Genomic DNA, 26,874 nt, shown 5'->3' with positions numbered 1-26,874 from the left:
CAAATGATAAAAACCAATGTGTTTTCATTAGAATTAACTAAAATGTTCCTGATTTTCCGTTTATATTACCGATGGAAGATGTACACGTAAAACTGCTCTAATCCGGCTGAAACGTCGATATATGCAATAAAAACCGAACTTCTCCCCTTTTCAATATCCTACTCAGTATTTTAACGAGAAACAAATAGATGATTGAAAATGAAGTATTTAAGGTTATTATCTAATCAATTATGTGTTTGCATCGTTTTTATCGTATATTTAATGAATTAATAACAATAAACTGAAAATTCACAAAAACATGGAAAAACGGCTAAATATTGCCTAATTCGATGATATTTTGTTTAAATCACATAAAGGAAAAGGAGATAATAAACGTCAAAATATTGCTATATACGATGATTTTTCGTACGAAACAAAATGCAAAAAAACTTGCTTAAAATGCAATATTATGCGAAATTCTGAGATTTGAAGGCCAACTCACATATCGTGATACTACATGAAATAGTATCGAAATATTGGTAAAAATGAATATATTTACGTAATATCAAACTACATGAAAAACGTGAAAAAAGTCACAATTTTACCATATTTGAGGATTTTAACTTCAAATCATAGAGCGAGGTTTCGTATTATTTAGATCCAAGAAAAGACATATGACAATGTTGTTTCCAATACAAATGATAAAAACCAATGGAATTAACTAAAATGTTCCTGATTTTCCGTTTATATTACCGATGGAAGATATACACGTAAAACCGCTCTAATCCGGCTGAAACGTCGATATATGCAATAAAAACCGAACTTCTCCCCTTTTCAATATCTTACTCAGTATTTGAACGAGAAACCAATAGATGATTGAAAATGAAGTATTTAAGGTTATTATCTAATCAATTATGTGTTTGCATCATTTTTATCGTATATTTAATGAATTAATAACAATAACCTGAAAATTCACAAAAACGTGGAAAAACGGCAAAATATTGCCTAATTCGATGATATTTTGTTTAAATCACATAAAGGAAAAGGAGATAATAAACGTCAAAATATTGCTAAATTCGATGATTTTTCGTTCGAAACAAAATGCAAGAAAACTTGCTTAAAATGCAATATTATGCGACATTCTGAGATTTGAAGGCCAAGTCACATATTGTGATACTACATGAAATAGTATCGAAATATTGGTAAAAATGAATATATTTACGTAAAATCAAACTAAATGATTAACGTGAAAAAGTCACTATTTTACCATATTTGAGGATTTTAACTTCAAATCATAGAGCGAGGTTTCGTTTTATTTAGATCCAAGAAAAGACATATGACAATGTTGTTTCCAATAAAAATGATAAAAATCCATGTGTTTTCATTAGTAATAACTAAAATGTTCCTGATTTTCCGTTTATATTACCGATGGAAGATGTACACGTAAAACCGCTCTAATCCTGCTGAAACGTCGATATATGCAATAAAAACCGAACTTCTCCCCTTTTCAATATCCTACTCAGTATTTTAACGAGAAACAAATGGTTGATTGAAAATGAAGTATTTAAGGTTAATTTCTAATCAATTATGTGTTTGCATCATTTTTGTCGTATATTTAATGAATTATTAACAATAAACTGAAAATTAAAAAAAAACGTGGAAAAACAGCAAAATATTGCCTAATTCGATGATATTTTGTTTAAATCACATAAAGGAAAAGGGGATGACAAACGTAAAAATATTGCTAAATTCGATGATTTTTCGTATGAAACAAAATGCAAGAAAACTTGCTTAAAATGCAATATTAATCGAAATTCTAAGATTTGATGGCCAAATCACATATCGTGATACTATATGAAATATTATCGAAATATTGGTAAAAATGAATATATTTACGTAATATCAAACTACATTAAAAACGTGAAAAAAGTCATTATTATACCATATTTGAGGATTTTAACTTCAAATCATAGTGCGAGGTTTCGTATTATTTAGATCCAAGAAAAGACATATGACAATGTTGTTTCCAATACAAATGATAAAAACCAATGTGTTTTCATTAGAATTAACTAAAATGTTCCTGATTTTCCGTTTATATTACCGATGGAAGATGTACACGTAAAACCGCTCTAATCCGGCTGAAACGTAGATATATGCAATAAAAACCGAACTTCTCCCCTTTTCAATATCTTACTCAGTATTTTAACGAGAAACAAATAGATGATTGAAAATTAAGTATTTAAGGTTATTATCTAATCAATTATGTGTTTGCATCATTTTTATCGTATATTTTAATGAATTAATAACAATAAACTGAAAATTCACAAAAACGTGGAAAAACGGCAAAATATTGCCAAATTCGATGATATTTTGTTAAAATCACAAAAAGGAAAAGGAGATAATAAACGTCAAAATATTGCTAAATTCAATGATTTTTCGTACGAAACAAAATGCAAAAAAACTTGCTTAAAATGCAATATTATGCGAAATTCTGAGATTTGAAGGCCAACTGACATATCGTGATACTACATGAAATAGTATCGAAATATTGGTAAAAATGAATATATTTACGTAATATCAAACTACATGAAAAACGTGAAAAAAGTCACTATTTTACCATATTTGAGGATTTTAACTTCAAATCATAGAGCGAGGTTTCGTATTATTTAGATCCAAGAAAAGACATATGACAATGTTGTTTCCAATACAAATGATAAAAACCAATGTGTTTTCATTAGAATTAACTAAAATGTTCCTGATTTTCCGTTTATATTACCGATGGAAGATGTACACGTAAAACTGCTCTAATCCGGCTGAAACGTCGATATATGCAATAAAAACCGAACTTCTCCCCTTTTCAATATCTTACTCAGTATTTTAACGAGAAACAAATAGATGATTGAAAATGAAGTATTTAAGGTTATTATCTAATCAATTATGTGTTTGCATCATTTTTATCGTATATTTAATGAATTAATAACAATAAACTGAAAATTCACAAAAACATGGAAAAACGGCTAAATATTGCCTAATTCGATGATATTTTGTTTAAATCACATAAAGGAAAAGGAGATAATAAACGTCAAAATATTGCTAAATTCGATGATTTTTCGTACGAAACAAAATGCAAAAAAACTTGCTTAAAATGCAATATTATGCGAAATTCTGAAATTTGAAGGCCAACTGACATATCGTGATACTACATGAAATAGTATCGAAATATTGGTAAAAATGAATATATTTACGTAATATCAAACTACATGAAAAACGTGAAAAAAGTCACTATTTTACCATATTTGAGGATTTTAACTTTAAATCATACAGCGAGGTTTCGTATTATTTAGATCCAAGAAAAGACATATGACAATGTTGTTTCCAATACAAATGATAAAAACCAATGTGTTTTCATTAGAATTAACTAAAATGTTCCTGATTTTCCGTTTATATTACCGATGGAAGATGTACACGTAAAACTGCTCTAATCCGGCTGAAACGTCGATATATGCAATAAAAACCGAACTTCTCCCCTTTTCAATATCCTACTCAGTATTTTAACGAGAAACAAATAGATGTTTGAAAATGAAGTATTTAAGGTTATTATCTAATCAATTATGTGTTTGCATCGTTTTTATCGTATATTTAATGAATTAATAACAATAAACTGAAAATTCACAAAAACATGGAAAAACGGCTAAATATTGCCTAATTCGATGATATTTTGTTTAAATCACATAAAGGAAAAGGAGATAATAAACGTCAAAATATTGCTATATACGATGATTTTTCGTACGAAACAAAATGCAAAAAAACTTGCTTAAAATGCAATATTATGCGAAATTCTGAGATTTGAAGGCCAACTCACATATCGTGATACTACATGAAATAGTATCGAAATATTGGTAAAAATGAATATATTTACGTAATATCAAACTACATGAAAAACGTGAAAAAAGTCACAATTTTACCATATTTGAGGATTTTAACTTCAAATCATAGAGCGAGGTTTCGTATTATTTAGATCCAAGAAAAGACATATGACAATGTTGTTTCCAATACAAATGATAAAAACCAATGTGTTTTCATTAGAATTAACTAAAATGTTCCTGATTTTCCGTTTATATTACCGATGGAAGATGTACACGTAAAACTGCTCTAATCCGGCTGAAACGTCGATATATGCAATAAAAACCGAACTTCTCCCCTTTTCAATATCCTACTCAGTATTTTAACGAGAAACAAATAGATGTTTGAAAATGAAGTATTTAAGGTTATTATCTAATCAATTATGTGTTTGCATCGTTTTTATCGTATATTTAATGAATTAATAACAATAAACTGAAAATTCACAAAAACATGGAAAAACGGCTAAATATTGCCTAATTCGATGATATTTTGTTTAAATCACATAAAGGAAAAGGAGATAATAAACGTCAAAATATTGCTATATACGATGATTTTTCGTACGAAACAAAATGCAAAAAAACTTGCTTAAAATGCAATATTATGCGAAATTCTGAGATTTGAAGGCCAACTCACATATCGTGATACTACATGAAATAGTATCGAAATATTGGTAAAAATGAATATATTTACGTAATATCAAACTACATGAAAAACGTGAAAAAAGTCACAATTTTACCATATTTGAGGATTTTAACTTCAAATCATAGAGCGAGGTTTCGTATTATTTAGATCCAAGAAAAGACATATGACAATGTTGTTTCCAATACAAATGATAAAAACCAATGGAATTAACTAAAATGTTCCTGATTTTCCGTTTATATTACCGATGGAAGATGTACACGTAAAACTGCTCTAATCCGGCTGAAACGTCGATATATGCAATAAAAACCGAACTTCTCCCCTTTTCAATATCCTACTCAGTATTTTAACGAGAAACAAATAGATGTTTGAAAATGAAGTATTTAAGGTTATTATCTAATCAATTATGTGTTTGCATCGTTTTTATCGTATATTTAATGAATTAATAACAATAAACTGAAAATTCACAAAAACATGGAAAAACGGCTAAATATTGCCTAATTCGATGATATTTTGTTTAAATCACATAAAGGAAAAGGAGATAATAAACGTCAAAATATTGCTATATACGATGATTTTTCGTACGAAACAAAATGCAAAAAAACTTGCTTAAAATGCAATATTATGCGAAATTCTGAGATTTGAAGGCCAACTCACATATCGTGATACTACATGAAATAGTATCGAAATATTGGTAAAAATGAATATATTTACGTAATATCAAACTACATGAAAAACGTGAAAAAAGTCACAATTTTACCATATTTGAGGATTTTAACTTCAAATCATAGAGCGAGGTTTCGTATTATTTAGATCCAAGAAAAGACATATGACAATGTTGTTTCCAATACAAATGATAAAAACCAATGGAATTAACTAAAATGTTCCTGATTTTCCGTTTATATTACCGATGGAAGATATACACGTAAAACCGCTCTAATCCGGCTGAAACGTCGATATATGCAATAAAAACCGAACTTCTCCCTTTTCAATATCTTACTCAGTATTTGAACGAGAAACCAATAGATGATTGAAAATGAAGTATTTAAGGTTATTATCTAATCAATTATGTGTTTGCATCATTTTTATCGTATATTTAATGAATTAATAACAATAAACTGAAAATTCACAAAAACGTGGAAAAACGGCAAAATATTGCCTAATTCGATGATATTTTGTTTAAATCACATAAAGGAAAAGGAGATAATAAACGTCAAAATATTGCTAAATTCGATGATTTTTCGTTCGAAACAAAATGCAAGAAAACTTGCTTAAAATGCAATATTATGCGACATTCTGAGATTTGAAGGCCAAATCACATATTGTGATACTACATGAAATAGTATCGAAATATTGGTAAAAATGAATATATTTACGTAATATCAAACTAAATGATTAACGTGAAAAAGTCACTATTTTACCATATTTGAGGATTTTAACTTCAAATCATAGAGCGAGGTTTCGTTTTATTTAGATCCAAGAAAAGACATATGACAATGTTGTTTCCAATAAAAATGATAAAAATCCATGTGTTTTCATTAGTAATAACTAAAATGTTCCTGATTTTCCGTTTATATTACCGATGGAAGATGTACACGTAAAACCGCTCTAATCCTGCTGAAACGTCGATATATGCAATAAAAACCGAACTTTTCCCCTTTTCAATATCCTACTCAGTATTTTAACGAGAAACAAATGGTTGATTGAAAATGAAGTATTTAAGGTTAATTTCTAATCAATTATGTGTTTGCATCATTTTTGTCGTATATTTAATGAATTATTAACAATAAACTGAAAATTCAAAAAAAACGTGGAAAAACAGCAAAATATTGCCTAATTCGATGATATTTTGTTTAAATCACATAAAGGAAAAGGGGATGACAAACGTAAAAATATTGCTAAATTCGATGATTTTTCGTACGACACATAATGCAAGAAAACTTGCTTAAAATGCAATATTAATCGAAATTCTAAGATTTGATGGCCAAATCACATATCGTGATACTACATGAAATATTATCGAAATATTGGTAAAAATGAATATATTTACGTAATATCAAACTACATTAAAAACGTGAAAAAAGTCATTATTATACCATATTTGAGGATTTTAACTTCAAATCATAGTGCGAGGTTTCGTATTATTTAGATCCAAGAAAAGACATATGACAATGTTGTTTCCAATACAAATGATAAAAACCAATGTGTTTTCATTAGAATTAACTAAAATGTTCCTGATTTTCCGTTTATATTACCGATGGAAGATGTACACGTAAAACCGCTCTAATCCGGCTGAAACGTAGATATATGCAATAAAAACCGAACTTCTCCCCTTTTCAATATCTTACTCAGTATTTTAACGAGAAACAAATAGATGATTGAAAATGAAGTATTTAAGGTTATTATCTAATCAATTATGTGTTTGCATCATTTTTATCGTATATTTTAATGAATTAATAACAATAAACTGAAAATTCACAAAAACGTGGAAAAACGGCAAAATATTGCCTAATTCGATGATATTTTGTTAAAATCGCAAAAAGGAAAAGGAGATAATAAACGTCAAAATATTGCTAAATTCAATGATTTTTCGTACGAAACAAAATGCAAAAAAACTTGCTTAAAATGCAATATTATGCGAAATTCTGAGGTTTGAAGGCCAACTGACATATCGTGATACTACATGAAATAGTATCGAAATATTGGTAAAAATGAATATATTTACGTAATATCAAACTACATGAAAAACGTGAAAAAAGTCACTATTTTACCATATTTGAGGATTTTAACTTCAAATCATAGAGCGAGGTTTCGTATTATTTAGATCCAAGAAAAGACATATGACAATGTTGTTTCCAATACAAATGATAAAAACCAATGTGTTTTCATTAGAATTAACTAAAATGTTCCTGATTTTCCGTTTATATTACCGATGGAAGATGTACACGTAAAACCGCTCTAATCCGGCTGAAACGTAGATATATGCAATAAAAACCGAACTTCTCCCCTTTTCAATATCTTACTCAGTATTTTAACGAGAAACAAATAGATGATTGAAAATGAAGTATTTAAGGGTATTATCTAATCAATTATGTGTTTGCATCATTTTTATCGTATATTTAATGAATTAATAACAATAAACTGAAAATTCACAAAAACGTGGAAAAACGGCCAAATATTGCCTAATTCGATGATATTTTGTTAAAGTCACATAAAGGAAAAGGGAATGATAAACGTAAAAATATTGCTAAATTCGATGATTTTTCGTACGAAATAAAATGCAAGAAAACTTCCTTAAAATGCAATATTATGCGAAATTCTAAGATTTGAAGACCAAATCACATATCGTGATACTACATGAAATAGTATCGAAATAATGGTAAAAATGAATATATTTACGTAATATCAAACTACATTAAAAACGTGAAAAAAGTCACTATTATACCATATTTGAGGATTTTAACTTCAAATCATAGAGCGAGGTTTCGTATTATTTAGATCCAAGAAAAGACATATGACAATGTTGTTTTCAATACAAATGATAAAAACCAATGGAATTAACTAAAATGTTCCTGATTTTCCGTTTATATTACCGATGGAAGATATACACGTAAAACCGCTCAAACCTGGCTGAAACGTCGATATATGCAATAAAAACCGAACTTCTCCCCTTTTCAATATCTTACTCAGTATTTTAACGAGAAACAAATAGTTGATTGAAAATGAAGTATTTAAGGTTATTATCTAATCAATTATATGTTTGCATCATTTTTATCGTATATTTAATGAATTATTAACAATAAACTGAAAATTCACAAAAACGTGAAAAAACGGCAAAATATTGCCTAATTCGATGATATTTTGTTTAAATCACATAAAGGAAAAGGAGATAATAAACGTCAAAATATTGCTATATACGATGATTTTTCGTACGAAACAAAATGCAAAAAAACTTGCTTAAAATGGAATATTATGCGAAATTCTGAGATTTGAAGGCCAACTCACATATCGTGATACTACATGAAATAGTATCGAAATATTGGTAAAAATGAATATATTTACGTAATATCAAACTACATGAAAAACGTGAAAAAAGTCACAATTTTACCATATTTGAGGATTTTAACTTCAAATCATTGAGCGAGGTTTCGTATTATTTAGATCCAAGAAAAGACATATGACAATGTTGTTTCCAATACAAATGATAAAAACCAATGGAATTAACTAAAATGTTCCTGATTTTCCGTTTATATTACCGATGGAAGATATACACGTAAAACCGCTCTAATCCGGCTGAAACGTCGATATATGCAATAAAAACCGAACTTCTCCCCTTTTCAATATCTTACTCAGTATTTTAACGAGAAACAAATAGATGATTGAAAATGAAGAATTTAAGTTTATTATCTAATCAATTATGAGTTTGCATCATTTTTATCGTATATTTAATGAATTAATAACAATAAACTGAAAATTCACAAAAACGTGGAAAAACGGCAAAATATTGCCTAATTCGATGATATTTTGTTAAAATCACATAAAGGAAAAGGAGATAATAAACGTAAAAATATTGCTAAATTCGATGATTTTTCGTACGAAAGAAAATGCAAGAAAATTTGCTTAAAATGCAATATTATGCGAAATTCTAAGATTTGAAGGCCAAATCACATATCGTGATACTACATGAAATAGTATCGAAATATTGGTAAAAATGAATATATTTACGTAATATCAAACTAAATGATTAACGTGAAAATTCACTATTTTACCATATTTGAGGATTTTAACTTCAAATCATAGAGCGAGGTTTCGTATTATTTAGATCCAAGAAAAGACATATGACAATGTTGTTTCCAATAAAAATGATAAAAATCAATGTGTTTTCATTAGAAATAACTAAAATGTTCCTGATTTTCCGTTTATATTACCGATGGAAGATGTACACGTAAAACCGCTCTAATCCTGCTGAAACGTCGATATATGCAATAAAAACCGAACTTCTCCCCTTTTCAATATCCTACTCAGTATTTTAACGAGAAACAAATGGTTGACTGAAAATAAAGTATTTAAGGTTAATTTCTAATCAATTATATGTTTGCATCATTTTTATCGTATATTTAACGAATTATTAACAATAAACTGAAAATTCACAAAAACGTGAAAAAACGGCAAAATATTGCCTAATTCGATGATATTTTGTTTAAATCACATAAAGGAAAAGGAGATAATAAACGTCAAAATATTGCTATATACGATGATTTTTCGTACGAAACAAAATGCAAAAAAACTTGCTTAAAATGCAATATTATGCGAAATTCTGAGATTTGTAGGCCAACTCACATATCGTGATACTACATGGAATAGTATCGAAATATTGGTAAAAATGAATATATTTACGTAATATCAAACTACATGAAAAACGTGAAAAAAGTCACAATTTTACCATATTTGAGGATTTTAACTTCAAATCATAGAGCGAGGTTTCGTATTATTTAGATCCAAGAAAAGACATATGACAATGTTGTTTCCAATACAAATGATAAAAACCAATGTGTTTTCATTAGAATTAACTAAAATGTTCCTGATTTTCCGTTTATATTACCGATGGAAGATGTACACGTAAAACCGCTCTAATCCGGCTGAAACGTAGATATATGCAATAAAAACCGAACTTCTCCCCTTTTCAATATCTTACTCAGTATTTTAACGAGAAACAAATAGATGATTGAAAATGAAGTATTTAAGGTTATTATCTAATCAATTATGTGTTTGCATCATTTTTATCGTATATTTAATGAATTAATAACAATAAACTGAAAATTCACAAAAACGTGGAAAAACGGCAAAATATTGAATAATTCGATGATATTTTGTTAAAATCACATAAAGGATAAGGAGATGATAAACGTAAAAATATTGCTAAATTCGATGATTTTTCGTACGAAACAAAATGCAAAAAAACTTGCTTAAAATGCAATATTATGCGAAATTCTGAGATTTGAAGGCCAACTCACATATCGTGATACTACATGAAATAGTATCGAAATATTGGTAAAAATGAATATATTTACGTAATATCACACTACATGAAAAACGTGAAAAAAGTCACAATTTTACCATATTTGAGGATTTTAACTTCAAATCATAGAGCGAGGTTTCGTATTATATAGATCCAAGAAAAGACATATGACAATGTTGTTTCGAATACAAATGATAAAAACCAATGGAATTAACTAAAATGTTCCTGATTTTCCGTTTATATTACCGATGGAAGATGTACACGTAAAACCGCTCTAATCCGGCTGAAACGTCGATATATGCAATAAAAACCGAACTTCTCCCCTTTTCAATATCTTACTCAGTATTTTAACGAGAAACAAATAGATGATTGAAAATGAAGTATTTAAGGATATTATCTAATCAATTATGTGTTTGCATCATTTTTATCGTATATTTAATGAATTAATAACAATAAACTGAAAATTCACAAAAACGTGGAAAAACGGCAAAATATTGAATAATTCGATGATATTTTGTTAAAATCACATAAAGGAAAAGGAGATAATAAACGTCAAAATATTGCTAAATTCGATGATTTTTCGTACGAAACAAAATGCAAAAAAACTTGCTTAAAATGCAATATTATGCGAAATTCTGAGATTTGAAGGCCAACTCACATATCGTGATACTACATGAAATAGTATCGAAATATTGGTAAAAATGAATATATTTACGTAATATCAAACTAAATGATTAACGTGAAAAAGTCACTATTTTACCATATTTGAGTATTTTAACTTCAAATCATAGAGCGAGGTTTCGTTTTATTTAGATCCAAGAAAAGACATATGACAATGTTGTTTCCAATGAAAATGATAAAAATCCATGTGTTTTCATTAGTAATAACTAAAATGTTCCTGATTTTCCGTTTATATTACCGATGGAAGATGTACACGTAAAACCGCTCTAATCCTGCTGAAACGTCGATATATGCAATAAAAACCGAACTTCTCCCCTTTTCAATATCCTACTCAGTATTTTAACGAGAAACAAATGGTTGATTGAAAATGAAGTATTTAAGGTTAATTTCTAATCAATTATGTGTTTGCATCATTTTTGTCGTATATTTAATGAATTATTAACAATAAACTGAAAATTCAAAAAAACGTGGAAAAACAGCAAAATATTGCCTAATTAGATGATATTTTGTTTAAATCACATAAAGGAAAAGGGGATGACAAACGTAAAAATATTGCTAAATTCGATGATTTTTCGTACGAAACAAAATGCAAGAAAACTTGCTTAAAATGCAATATTAATCGAAATTCTAAGATTTGATGGCCAAATCACATATCGTGATACTACATGAAATATTATCGAAATATTGGTAAAAATGAATATATTTACGTAATATCAAACTACATTAAAAACGTGAAAAAAGTCATTATTATACCATATTTGAGGATTTTAACTTCAAATCATAGTGCGAGGTTTCGTATTGTTTAGATCCAAGAAAAGACATATGACAATGTTGTTTCCAATACAAATGATAAAAACCAATGTGTTTTCATTAGAATTAACTAAAATGTTCCTGATTTTCCGTTTATATTACCGATGGAAGATGTACACGTAAAACCGCTCTAATCCGGCTGAAACGTAGATATATGCAATAAAAACCGAACTACTCCCCTTTTCAATATCTTACTCAGTATTTTAACGAGAAACAAATAGATGATTGAAAATGAAGTATTTAAGGTTATTATCTAATCAATTATGTGTTTGCATCATTTTTATCGTATATTTTAATGAATTAATAACAATAAACTGAAAATTCACAAAAACGTGGAAAAACGGCAAAATATTGCCTAATTCGATGATATTTTGTTAAAATCACAAAAAGGAAAAGGAGATAATAAACGTCAAAATATTGCTATATACGATGATTTTTCGTACGAAACAAAATGCAAAAAAACTTGCTTAAAATGCAATATTATGCGAAATTCTGAGATTTGAAGGCCAACTCACATATCGTGATACTACATGAAATAGTATCGAAATATTGGTAAAAATGAATATATTTACGTAATATCAAACTAAATGATTAACGTGAAAAAGTCACTATTTTACCATATTTGAGGATTTTAACTTCAAATCATAGAGCGAGGTTTCGTTTTATTTAGATCCAAGAAAAGACATATGACAATGTTGTTTCCAATGAAAATGATAAAAATCCATGTGTTTTCATTAGTAATAACTAAAATGTTCCTGATTTTCCGTTTATATTACCGATGGAAGATGTACACGTAAAACCGCTCTAATCCTGCTGAAACGTCGATATATGCAATAAAAACCGAACTTCTCCCCTTTTCAATATCCTACTCAGTATTTTAACGAGAAACAAATGGTTGATTGAAAATGAAGTATTTAAGGTTAATTTCTAATCAATTATGTGTTTGCATCATTTTTGTCGTATATTTAATGAATTATTAACAATAAACTGAAAATTCAAAAAAACGTGGAAAAACAGCAAAATATTGCCTAATTAGATGATATTTTGTTTAAATCACATAAAGGAAAAGGGGATGACAAACGTAAAAATATTGCTAAATTCGATGATTTTTCGTACGAAACAAAATGCAAGAAAACTTGCTTAAAATGCAATATTAATCGAAATTCTAAGATTTGATGGCCAAATCACATATCGTGATACTACATGAAATATTATCGAAATATTGGTAAAAATGAATATATTTACGTAATATCAAACTACATTAAAAACGTGAAAAAAGTCATTATTATACCATATTTGAGGATTTTAACTTCAAATCATAGTGCGAGGTTTCGTATTATTTAGATCCAAGAAAAGACATATGACAATGTTGTTTCCAATACAAATGATAAAAACCAATGTGTTTTCATTAGAATTAACTAAAATGTTCCTGATTTTCCGTTTATATTACCGATGGAAGATGTACACGTAAAACCGCTCTAATCCGGCTGAAACGTAGATATATGCAATAAAAACCGAACTACTCCCCTTTTCAATATCTTACTCAGTATTTTAACGAGAAACAAATAGATGATTGAAAATGAAGTATTTAAGGTTATTATCTAATCAATTATGTGTTTGCATCATTTTTATCGTATATTTTAATGAATTAATAACAATAAACTGAAAATTCACAAAAACGTGGAAAAACGGCAAAATATTGCCTAATTCGATGATATTTTGTTAAAATCACAAAAAGGAAAAGGAGATAATAAACGTCAAAATATTGCTAAATTCAATGATTTTTCGTACGAAACAAAATGCAAAAAAACTTCCTTAAAATGCAATATTTTGCGAAATTCTGAGATTTGAAGGCCAACTGACATATCGTGATACTACATGAAATAGTATCGAAATATTGGTAAAAATGAATATATTTACGTAATATCAAACTACATGAAAAACGTGAAAAAAGTCACTATTTTACCATATTTGAGGATTTTAACTTCAAATCATAGAGCGAGGTTTCGTATTATTTAGATCCAAGAAAAGACATATGACAATGTTGTTTCCAATACAAATGATAAAAACCAATGTGTTTTCATTAGAATTAACTAAAATGTTCCTGATTTTCCGTTTATATTACCGATGGAAGATGTACACGTAAAACCGCTCTAATCCGGCTGAAACGTAGATATATGCAATAAAAACCGAACTTCTCCCCTTTTCAATATCTTACTCAGTATTTTAACGAGAAACAAATAGATGATTGAAAATGAAGTATTTAAGGTTATTATCTAATCAATTATGTGTTTGCATCATTTTTATCGTATATTTAATGAATTAATAACAATAAACTGAAAATTCACAAAAACGTGGAAAAACGGCAAAATATTGAATAATTCGATGATATTTTGTTAAAATCACATAAAGGAAAAGGAGATGATAAACGTAAAAATATTGCTAAATTCGATGATTTTTCGTACGAAACAAAATGCAAGAAAACTTGCTTAAAATGCAATATTATGCGAAATTCTAAGATTTGAAGGCCAAATCACATATCGTGATACTTCATGAAATAGTATCGAAATATTGGTAGAAATGAATATATTTACGTAATATCAAACTACATTAAAAACGTGAAAAAAGTCACTATTATACCATATTTGAGGATTTTAACTTCAAATCATAGAGCGAGGTTTCGTATTATTTAGATCCAAGAAAAGACATATGACAATGTTGTTTCCAATACAAATGATAAAAACCAATGGAATTAACTAAAATGTTCCTGATTTTCCGTTTATATTACCGATGGAAGATATACACGTAAAACCGCTCTAATCCGGCTGAAACGTCGATATATGCAATACAAACCGAACTTCTCCCCTTTTCAATATCTTACTCAGTATTTGAACGAGAAACAAATAGATGATTGAAAATGAAGTATTTAAGGTTATTATCTAATCAATTATGTGTTTGCATCATTTTTATCGTATATTTAATGAATTAATAACAATAAACTGAAAATTCACAAAAACGTGGAAAAACGGCAAAATATTGCCTAATTCGATGATATTTTGTTTAAATCACATAAAGGAAAAGGAGATAATAAACGTCAAAATATTGCTATATACGATGATTTTTCGTACGAAACAAAATGCAAAAAAACTTGCTTAAAATGCAATATTATGCGAAATTCTGAGATTTGAAGGCCAACTCACATATCGTGATACTACATGAAATAGTATCGAAATATTGGTAAAAATGAATATATTTACGTAATATCACACTACATGAAAAACGTGAAAAAAGTCACAATTTTACCATATTTGAGGATTTTAACTTCAAATCATAGAGCGAGGTTTCGTATTATATAGATCCAAGAAAAGACATATGACAATGTTGTTTCGAATACAAATGATAAAAACCAATGGAATTAACTAAAATGTTCCTGATTTTCCGTTTATATTACCGATGGAAGATGTACACGTAAAACCGCTCTAATCCGGCTGAAACGTCGATATATGCAATAGAAACCGAACTTCTCCCCTTTTCAATATCTTACTCAGTATTTTAACGAGAAACAAATAGATGATTGAAAATGAAGTATTTAAGGATATTATCTAATCAATTATGTGTTTGCATCATTTTTATCGTATATTTAATGAATTAATAACAATAAACTGAAAATTCACAAAAACGTGGAAAAACGGCAAAATATTGAATAATTCGATGATATTTTGTTAAAATCACATAAAGGAAAAGGAGATAATAAACGTCAAAATATTGCTAAATTCGATGATTTTTCGTACGAAACAAAATGCAAAAAAACTTGCTTAAAATGCAATATTATGCGAAATTCTGAGATTTGAAGGCCAACTGACATATCGTGATACTACATGAAATAGTATCGAAATATTGGTAAAAATGAATATATTTACGTAATATCAAACTACATGAAAAACGTGAAAAAAATCACTATTTTACCATATTTGATGATTTTAACTTCAAATCATAGAGCGAGGTTTCGTATTATTTAGATCCAAGAAAAGACATATGACAATGTTGTTTCCAATACAAATGATAAAAACCAATGTGTTTTCATTAGAATTAACAAAAATGTTCCTGATTTTCCGTTAATATTACCGATGGAAGATGTACACGTAAAACCGCTCTAATCCGGCTGAAACGTCGATATATGCAATAAAACCGAACTTCTCCCCTTTTCAATATCTTACTCAGTATTTTACCGAGAAACAAATAGATGATTGAAAATGAAGTATTTAAGGTTATTATCTAATCAATTATGTGTTTGCATCATTTTTATCGTATATTTAATGAATTAATAACAATAAACTGAAAATTCACAAAAACGTGAAAAAACGGCAAAATATTGCCTAATTCGATGATATTTTGTTTAAATCACATAAAGGAAAAGAGATAATAAACGTAAAAATATTGCTAAATTCGATGATTTTTCGTACGAAAGAAAATGCAAGAAAATTTGCTTAAAATGCAATACTATGCGAAATTCTAAGATTTGAAGGCCAAATCACATATCGTGATACTACATGAAATAGTATCAAAATATTGGTAAAAATGAATATATTTACGTAATATCAAACTACATTAATAACGTGAAAAAAGTCATTATTATACCATATTTGAGGATTTTAACTACAAATCAAAGAGCGAGGTTTCGTATTATTTAGATCCAAGAAAAGACATATGACAATGTTGTTTCCAATACAAATGTTAAAAACCAATGTGTTTTCATTAGAATTAACTAAAATGTTCCTGATTTTCCGTTTATATTACCGATGGAAGATGTACACGTAAAACCGCTCTAATCCGGCTGAAACGTCGATATATGCAATAAAAACCGAACTTCTCCCCTTTTCAATATCTTACTCAGTATTTTAACGAGAAACAAATAGATCATATCGTGATACTACATGAAATAGTATCGAAATATTGGTATAAATGAATATATTTACGTAATATCAAATTACATGAAAAACGTGAAAAAAGTCACAATTTTACCATATTTGAGGATTTTACCTTCAAATCATAGAGCGAGGTTTCGTATTATTTAGATCCAAGAAAAGACATATGACAATGTTGTTTCCAATACAAATGATAAAAACCAATGGAATTAACTAAAATGTTCCTGATTTTCCGTTTATATTACCGATGGAAGATGTACACGTAAAACCGCTCTAATCCGGCTGAAACGTCGATATATGCAATAAAAACCGAACTTCTCCCCTTTTCAATATCTTACTCAGTATTTTAACGAGAAACAAATAGATGATTGAAAATGAAGTATTTAAGGTTAATTTCTAATAAATTATGTGTTTGCATCATTTTTATCGTATATTTAATGAATTATTAACAATAAACTGAAAATTCACAAAATCGTGGAAAAACGGCAAAATATTGCCTAATTCGTTGATATTTTGTCTAAATCACATAAAGGAAAAGGGGATGATAAACGTAAAAATATTGCTAAATTCGATGATTTTTCGTACGAAAGAAAATGCAAGAAAATTTGCTTAAAATGCAATATTATGCGAAATTCTAAGATTTGAAGGCCAAATCACATATCGTGATACTACATGAAATAGTATCGAAATATTGGTAAAAATGAATATATTTACGTAATATCAAACTAAATGATTAACGTGAAAATTCACTATTTTACCATATTTGAGGATTTTAACTTCAAATCATAGAGCGAGGTTTCGTATTATTTAGATCCAAGAAAAGACATATGACAATGTTGTTTCCAATAAAAATGATAAAAATCAATGTGTTTTCATTAGAAATAACTAAAATGTTCCTGATTTTCCGTTTATATTACCGATGGAAGATGTACACGTAAAACCGCTCTAATCCTGCTGAAACGTCGATATATGCAATAAAAACCGAACTTCTCCCCTTTTCAATATCCTACTCAGTATTTTAACGAGAAACAAATGGTTGACTGAAAATAAAGTATTTAAGGTTAATTTCTAATCAATTATATGTTTGCATCATTTTTATCGTATATTTAACGAATTATTAACAATAAACTGAAAATTCACAAAAACGTGAAAAAACGGCAAAATATTGCCTAATTCGATGATATTTTGTTTAAATCACATAAAGGAAAAGGAGATAATAAACGTCAAAATATTGCTATATACGATGATTTTTCGTACGAAACAAAATGCAAAAAAACTTGCTTAAAATGCAATATTATGCGAAATTCTGAGATTTGTAGGCCAACTCACATATCGTGATACTACATGGAATAGTATCGAAATATTGGTAAAAATGAATATATTTACGTAATATCAAACTACATGAAAAACGTGAAAAAAGTCACAATTTTACCATATTTGAGGATTTTAACTTCAAATCATAGAGCGAGGTTTCGTATTATTTAGATCCAAGAAAAGACATATGACAATGTTGTTTCCAATACAAATGATAAAAACCAATGTGTTTTCATTAGAATTAACTAAAATGTTCCTGATTTTCCGTTTATATTACCGATGGAAGATGTACACGTAAAACCGCTCTAATCCGGCTGAAACGTAGATATATGCAATAAAAACCGAACTTCTCCCCTTTTCAATATCTTACTCAGTATTTTAACGAGAAACAAATAGATGATTGAAAATGAAGTATTTAAGGTTATTATCTAATCAATTATGTGTTTGCATCATTTTTATCGTATATTTAATGAATTAATAACAATAAACTGAAAATTCACAAAAACGTGGAAAAACGGCAAAATATTGAATAATTCGATGATATTTTGTTAAAATCACATAAAGGATAAGGAGATGATAAACGTAAAAATATTGCTAAATTCGATGATTTTTCGTACGAAACAAAATGCAAAAAAACTTGCTTAAAATGCAATATTACGCGAAATTCTGAGATTTGAAGGCCAACTCACATATCGTGATACTACATGAAATAGTATCGAAATATTGGTAAAAATGAATATATTTACGTAATATCACACTACATGAAAAACGTGAAAAAAGTCACAATTTTACCATATTTGAGGATTTTAACTTCAAATCATAGAGCGAGGTTTCGTATTATATAGATCCAAGAAAAGACATATGACAATGTTGTTTCGAATACAAATGATAAAAACCAATGGAATTAACTAAAATGTTCCTGATTTTCCGTTTATATTACCGATGGAAGATGTACACGTAAAACCGCTCTAATCCGGCTGAAACGTCGATATATGCAATAAAAACCGAACTTCTCCCCTTTTCAATATCTTACTCAGTATTTTAACGAGAAACAAATAGATGATTGAAAATGAAGTATTTAAGGATATTATCTAATCAATTATGTGTTTGCATCATTTTTATCGTATATTTAATGAATTAATAACAATAAACTGAAAATTCACAAAAACGTGGAAAAACGGCAAAATATTGAATAATTCGATGATATTTTGTTAAAATCACATAAAGGAAAAGGAGATAATAAACGTCAAAATATTGCTAAATTCGATGATTTTTCGTACGAAACAAAATGCAAAAAAACTTGCTTAAAATGCAATATTATGCGAAATTCTGAGATTTGAAGGCCAACTCACATATCGTGATACTACATGAAATAGTATCGAAATATTGGTAAAAATGAATATATTTACGTAATATCAAACTAAATGATTAACGTGAAAAAGTCACTATTTTACCATATTTGAGTATTTTAACTTCAAATCATAGAGCGAGGTTTCGTTTTATTTAGATCCAAGAAAAGACATATGACAATGTTGTTTCCAATGAAAATGATAAAAATCCATGTGTTTTCATTAGTAATAACTAAAATGTTCCTGATTTTCCGTTTATATTACCGATGGAAGATGTACACGTAAAACCGCTCTAATCCTGCTGAAACGTCGATATATGCAATAAAAACCGAACTTCTCCCCTTTTCAATATCCTACTCAGTATTTTAACGAGAAACAAATGGTTGATTGAAAATGAAGTATTTAAGGTTAATTTCTAATCAATTATGTGTTTGCATCATTTTTGTCGTATATTTAATGAATTATTAACAATAAACTGAAAATTCAAAAAAACGTGGAAAAACAGCAAAATATTGCCTAATTAGATGATATTTTGTTTAAATCACATAAAGGAAAAGGGGATGACAAACGTAAAAATATTGCTAAATTCGATGATTTTTCGTACGAAACAAAATGCAAGAAAACTTGCTTAAAATGCAATATTAATCGAAATTCTAAGATTTGATGGCCAAATCACATATCGTGATACTACATGAAATATTATCGAAATATTGGTAAAAATGAATATATTTACGTAATATCAAACTACATTAAAAACGTGAAAAAAGTCATTATTATACCATATTTGAGGATTTTAACTTCAAATCATAGTGCGAGGTTTCGTATTGTTTAGATCCAAGAAAAGACATATGACAATGTTGTTTCCAATACAAATGATAAAAACCAATGTGTTTTCATTAGAATTAACTAAAATGTTCCTGATTTTCCGTTTATATTACCGATGGAAGATGTACACGTAAAACCGCTCTAATCCGGCTGAAACGTAGATATATGCAATAAAAACCGAACTACTCCCCTTTTCAATATCTTACTCAGTATTTTAACGAGAAACAAATAGATGATTGAAAATGAAGTATTTAAGGTTATTATCTAATCAATTATGTGTTTGCATCATTTTTATCGTATATTTTAATGAATTAATAACAATAAACTGAAAATTCACAAAAACGTGGAAAAACGGCAAAATATTGCCTAATTCGATGATATTTTGTTAAAATCACAAAAAGGAAAAGGAGATAATAAACGTCAAAATATTGCTATATACGATGATTTTTCGTACGAAACAAAATGCAAAAAAACTTGCTTAAAATGCAATATTATGCGAAATTCTGAGATTTGAAGGCCAACTCACATATCGTGATACTACATGAAATAGTATCGAAATATTGGTAAAAATGAATATATTTACGTAATATCAAACTAAATGATTAACGTGAAAAAGTCACTATTTTACCATATTTGAGGATTTTAACTTCAAATCATAGAGCGAGGTTTCGTTTTATTTAGATCCAAGAAAAGACATATGACAATGTTGTTTCCAATGAAAATGATAAAAATCCATGTGTTTTCATTAGTAATAACTAAAATGTTCCTGATTTTCCGTTTATATTACCGATGGAAGATGTACACGTAAAACCGCTCTAATCCTGCTGAAACGTCGATATATGCAATAAAAACCGAACTTCTCCCCTTTTCAATATCCTACTCAGTATTTTAACGAGAAACAAATGGTTGATTGAAAATGAAGTATTTAAGGTTAATTTCTAATCAATTATGTGTTTGCATCATTTTTGTCGTATATTTAATGAATTATTAACAATAAACTGAAAATTCAAAAAAACGTGGAAAAACAGCAAAATATTGCCTAATTAGATGATATTTTGTTTAAATCACATAAAGGAAAAGGGGATGACAAACGTAAAAATATTGCTAAATTCGATGATTTTTCGTACGAAACAAAATGCAAGAAAACTTGCTTAAAATGCAATATTAATCGAAATTCTAAGATTTGATGGCCAAATCACATATCGTGATACTACATGAAATATTATCGAAATATTGGTAAAAATGAATATATTTACGTAATATCAAACTACATTAAAAACGTGAAAAAAGTCATTATTATACCATATTTGAGGATTTTAACTTCAAATCATAGTGCGAGGTTTCGTATTATTTAGATCCAAGAAAAGACATATGACAATGTTGTTTCCAATACAAATGATAAAAACCAATGTGTTTTCATTAGAATTAACTAAAATGTTCCTGATTTTCCGTTTATATTACCGATGGAAGATGTACACGTAAAACCGCTCTAATCCGGCTGAAACGTAGATATATGCAATAAAAACCGAACTACTCCCCTTTTCAATATCTTACTCAGTATTTTAACGAGAAACAAATAGATGATTGAAAATGAAGTATTTAAGGTTATTATCTAATCAATTATGTGTTTGCATCATTTTTATCGTATATTTTAATGAATTAATAACAATAAACTGAAAATTCACAAAAACGTGGAAAAACGGCAAAATATTGCCTAATTCGATGATATTTTGTTAAAATCACAAAAAGGAAAAGGAGATAATAAACGTCAAAATATTGCTAAATTCAATGATTTTTCGTACGAAACAAAATGCAAAAAAACTTCCTTAAAATGCAATATTTTGCGAAATTCTGAGATTTGAAGGCCAACTGACATATCGTGATACTACATGAAATAGTATCGAAATATTGGTAAAAATGAATATATTTACGTAATATCAAACTACATGAAAAACGTGAAAAAAGTCACTATTTTACCATATTTGAGGATTTTAACTTCAAATCATAGAGCGAGGTTTCGTATTATTTAGATCCAAGAAAAGACATATGACAATGTTGTTTCCAATACAAATGATAAAAACCAATGTGTTTTCATTAGAATTAACTAAAATGTTCCTGATTTTCCGTTTATATTACCGATGGAAGATGTACACGTAAAACCGCTCTAATCCGGCTGAAACGTAGATATATGCAATAAAAACCGAACTTCTCCCCTTTTCAATATCTTACTCAGTATTTTAACGAGAAACAAATAGATGATTGAAAATGAAGTATTTAAGGTTATTATCTAATCAATTATGTGTTTGCATCATTTTTATCGTATATTTAATGAATTAATAACAATAAACTGAAAATTCACAAAAACGTGGAAAAACGGCAAAATATTGAATAATTCGATGATATTTTGTTAAAATCACATAAAGGAAAAGGAGATGATAAACGTAAAAATATTGCTAAATTCGATGATTTTTCGTACGAAACAAAATGCAAGAAAACTTGCTTAAAATGCAATATTATGCGAAATTCTAAGATTTGAAGGCCAAATCACATATCGTGATACTTCATGAAATAGTATCGAAATATTGGTAGAAATGAATATATTTACGTAATATCAAACTACATTAAAAACGTGAAAAAAGTCACTATTATACCATATTTGAGGATTTTAACTTCAAATCATAGAGCGAGGTTTCGTATTATTTAGATCCAAGAAAAGACATATGACAATGTTGTTTCCAATACAAATGATAAAAACCAATGGAATTAACTAAAATGTTCCTGATTTTCCGTTTATATTACCGATGGAAGATATACACGTAAAACCGCTCTAATCCGGCTGAAACGTCGATATATGCAATACAAACCGAACTTCTCCCCTTTTCAATATCTTACTCAGTATTTGAACGAGAAACAAATAGATGATTGAAAATGAAGTATTTAAGGTTATTATCTAATCAATTATGTGTTTGCATCATTTTTATCGTATATTTAATGAATTAATAACAATAAACTGAAAATTCACAAAAACGTGGAAAAACGGCAAAATATTGCCTAATTCGATGATATTTTGTTTAAATCACATAAAGGAAAAGGAGATAATAAACGTCAAAATATTGCTATATACGATGATTTTTCGTACGAAACAAAATGCAAAAAAACTTGCTTAAAATGCAATATTATGCGAAATTCTGAGATTTGAAGGCCAACTCACATATCGTGATACTACATGAAATAGTATCGAAATATTGGTAAAAATGAATATATTTACGTAATATCACACTACATGAAAAACGTGAAAAAAGTCACAATTTTACCATATTTGAGGATTTTAACTTCAAATCATAGAGCGAGGTTTCGTATTATATAGATCCAAGAAAAGACATATGACAATGTTGTTTCGAATACAAATGATAAAAACCAATGGAATTAACTAAAATGTTCCTGATTTTCCGTTTATATTACCGATGGAAGATGTACACGTAAAACCGCTCTAATCCGGCTGAAACGTCGATATATGCAATAGAAACCGAACTTCTCCCCTTTTCAATATCTTACTCAGTATTTTAACGAGAAACAAATAGATGATTGAAAATGAAGTATTTAAGGATATTATCTAATCAATTATGTGTTTGCATCATTTTTATCGTATATTTAATGAATTAATAACAATAAACTGAAAATTCACAAAAACGTGGAAAAACGGCAAAATATTGAATAATTCGATGATATTTTGTTAAAATCACATAAAGGAAAAGGAGATAATAAACGTCAAAATATTGCTAAATTCGATGATTTTTCGTACGAAACAAAATGCAAAAAAACTTGCTTAAAATGCAATATTATGCGAAATTCTGAGATTTGAAGGCCAACTGACATATCGTGATACTACATGAAATAGTATCGAAATATTGGTAAAAATGAATATATTTACGTAATATCAAACTACATGAAAAACGTGAAAAAAATCACTATTTTACCATATTTGATGATTTTAACTTCAAATCATAGAGCGAGGTTTCGTATTATTTAGATCCAAGAAAAGACATATGACAATGTTGTTTCCAATACAAATGATAAAAACCAATGTGTTTTCATTAGAATTAACAAAAATGTTCCTGATTTTCCGTTAATATTACCGATGGAAGATGTACACGTAAAACCGCTCTAATCCGGCTGAAACGTCGATATATGCAATAAAACCGAACTTCTCCCCTTTTCAATATCTTACTCAGTATTTTACCGAGAAACAAATAGATGATTGAAAATGAAGTATTTAAGGTTATTATCTAATCAATTATGTGTTTGCATCATTTTTATCGTATATTTAATGAATTAATAACAATAAACTGAAAATTCACAAAAACGTGAAAAAACGGCAAAATATTGCCTAATTCGATGATATTTTGTTTAAATCACATAAAGGAAAAGAGATAATAAACGTAAAAATATTGCTAAATTCGATGATTTTTCGTACGAAAGAAAATGCAAGAAAATTTGCTTAAAATGCAATACTATGCGAAATTCTAAGATTTGAAGGCCAAATCACATATCGTGATACTACATGAAATAGTATCAAAATATTGGTAAAAATGAATATATTTACGTAATATCAAACTACATTAATAACGTGAAAAAAGTCATTATTATACCATATTTGAGGATTTTAACTACAAATCAAAGAGCGAGGTTTCGTATTATTTAGATCCAAGAAAAGACATATGACAATGTTGTTTCCAATACAAATGTTAAAAACCAATGTGTTTTCATTAGAATTAACTAAAATGTTCCTGATTTTCCGTTTATATTACCGATGGAAGATGTACACGTAAAACCGCTCTAATCCGGCTGAAACGTCGATATATGCAATAAAAACCGAACTTCTCCCCTTTTCAATATCTTACTCAGTATTTTAACGAGAAACAAATAGATCATATCGTGATACTACATGAAATAGTATCGAAATATTGGTATAAATGAATATATTTACGTAATATCAAATTACATGAAAAACGTGAAAAAAGTCACAATTTTACCATATTTGAGGATTTTACCTTCAAATCATAGAGCGAGGTTTCGTATTATTTAGATCCAAGAAAAGACATATGACAATGTTGTTTCCAATACAAATGATAAAAACCAATGGAATTAACTAAAATGTTCCTGATTTTCCGTTTATATTACCGATGGAAGATGTACACGTAAAACCGCTCTAATCCGGCTGAAACGTCGATATATGCAATAAAAACCGAACTTCTCCCCTTTTCAATATCTTACTCAGTATTTTAACGAGAAACAAATAGATGATTGAAAATGAAGTATTTAAGGTTAATTTCTAATAAATTATGTGTTTGCATCATTTTTATCGTATATTTAATGAATTATTAACAATAAACTGAAAATTCACAAAATCGTGGAAAAACGGCAAAATATTGCCTAATTCGTTGATATTTTGTCTAAATCACATAAAGGAAAAGGGGATGATAAACGTAAAAATATTGCTAAATTCGATGATTTTTCGTACGAAACAAAATGCAAGAAAACTTGCTTAAAATGCAATATTATGCGAAATTCTAAGATTTGAAGGCCAAATCACATATCGTGATACTACATGAAATAGTATCGAAATATTGGTAAAAATGAATATATTTACGTAATATCAAACTACATTAAAAACGTGAAAAAAGTCACTATTATACCATATTTGAGGATTTTAACTTCAAATCATAGAGCGAGGTTTCGTATTATTTAGATCCAAGAAAAGACATATGACAATGTTGTTTCCAATAAAAATGATAAAAATCAATGTGTTTTCATTAGTAATAACTAAAATGTTCCTGATTTTCCGTTTATATTACCGATGGAAGATGTACAGGTAAAACCGCTCTAATCCTGCTGAAACGTCGATACATGCAATAAAAACAGAACTTCTCCCCTTTTCAATATCCTACTCAGTATTTTAACGAGAAACAAATGGTTGATTGAAAATGAAGTATTTAAGGTTAATTTCTAATCAATTATGTGTTTGCATCCTTTTTATCGTATATTTAATGAATTAATAACAATTAACTGAAAATTCACAAAAACGTGGAAAAACGGCAAAATATTGCCTAATTCGATGATATTTTGTTTAAATCACATAAAGGAAAAGGGGATGATAAACGTAAAAATATTGCTAAATTCGATGATTTTTCGTACGAAACAAAATGCAAGAAAACTTGCTTATAATGCAATATTATGCGAAATTCTAAGATTTGAAGGCCAAATCACATATCGTGATTATATATATTACACATGAAATAGTATCGAAATATTGGTAAAAATGAATATATTTACGTAATATGAAACTACATTTAAAACGTGAAAAAAGTCACAATTTTACCATATTTGAGGATTTTACCTTCAAATCATAGAGCGAGGTTTCGTATTATTT

Source organism: Procambarus clarkii, chromosome 57 (assembly GCF_040958095.1).
Source record: "Procambarus clarkii isolate CNS0578487 chromosome 57, FALCON_Pclarkii_2.0, whole genome shotgun sequence".
Lineage (NCBI taxonomy): Eukaryota > Metazoa > Arthropoda > Malacostraca > Decapoda > Cambaridae > Procambarus > Procambarus clarkii.
Note: the sequence above shows the minus strand (reverse complement) of the source record.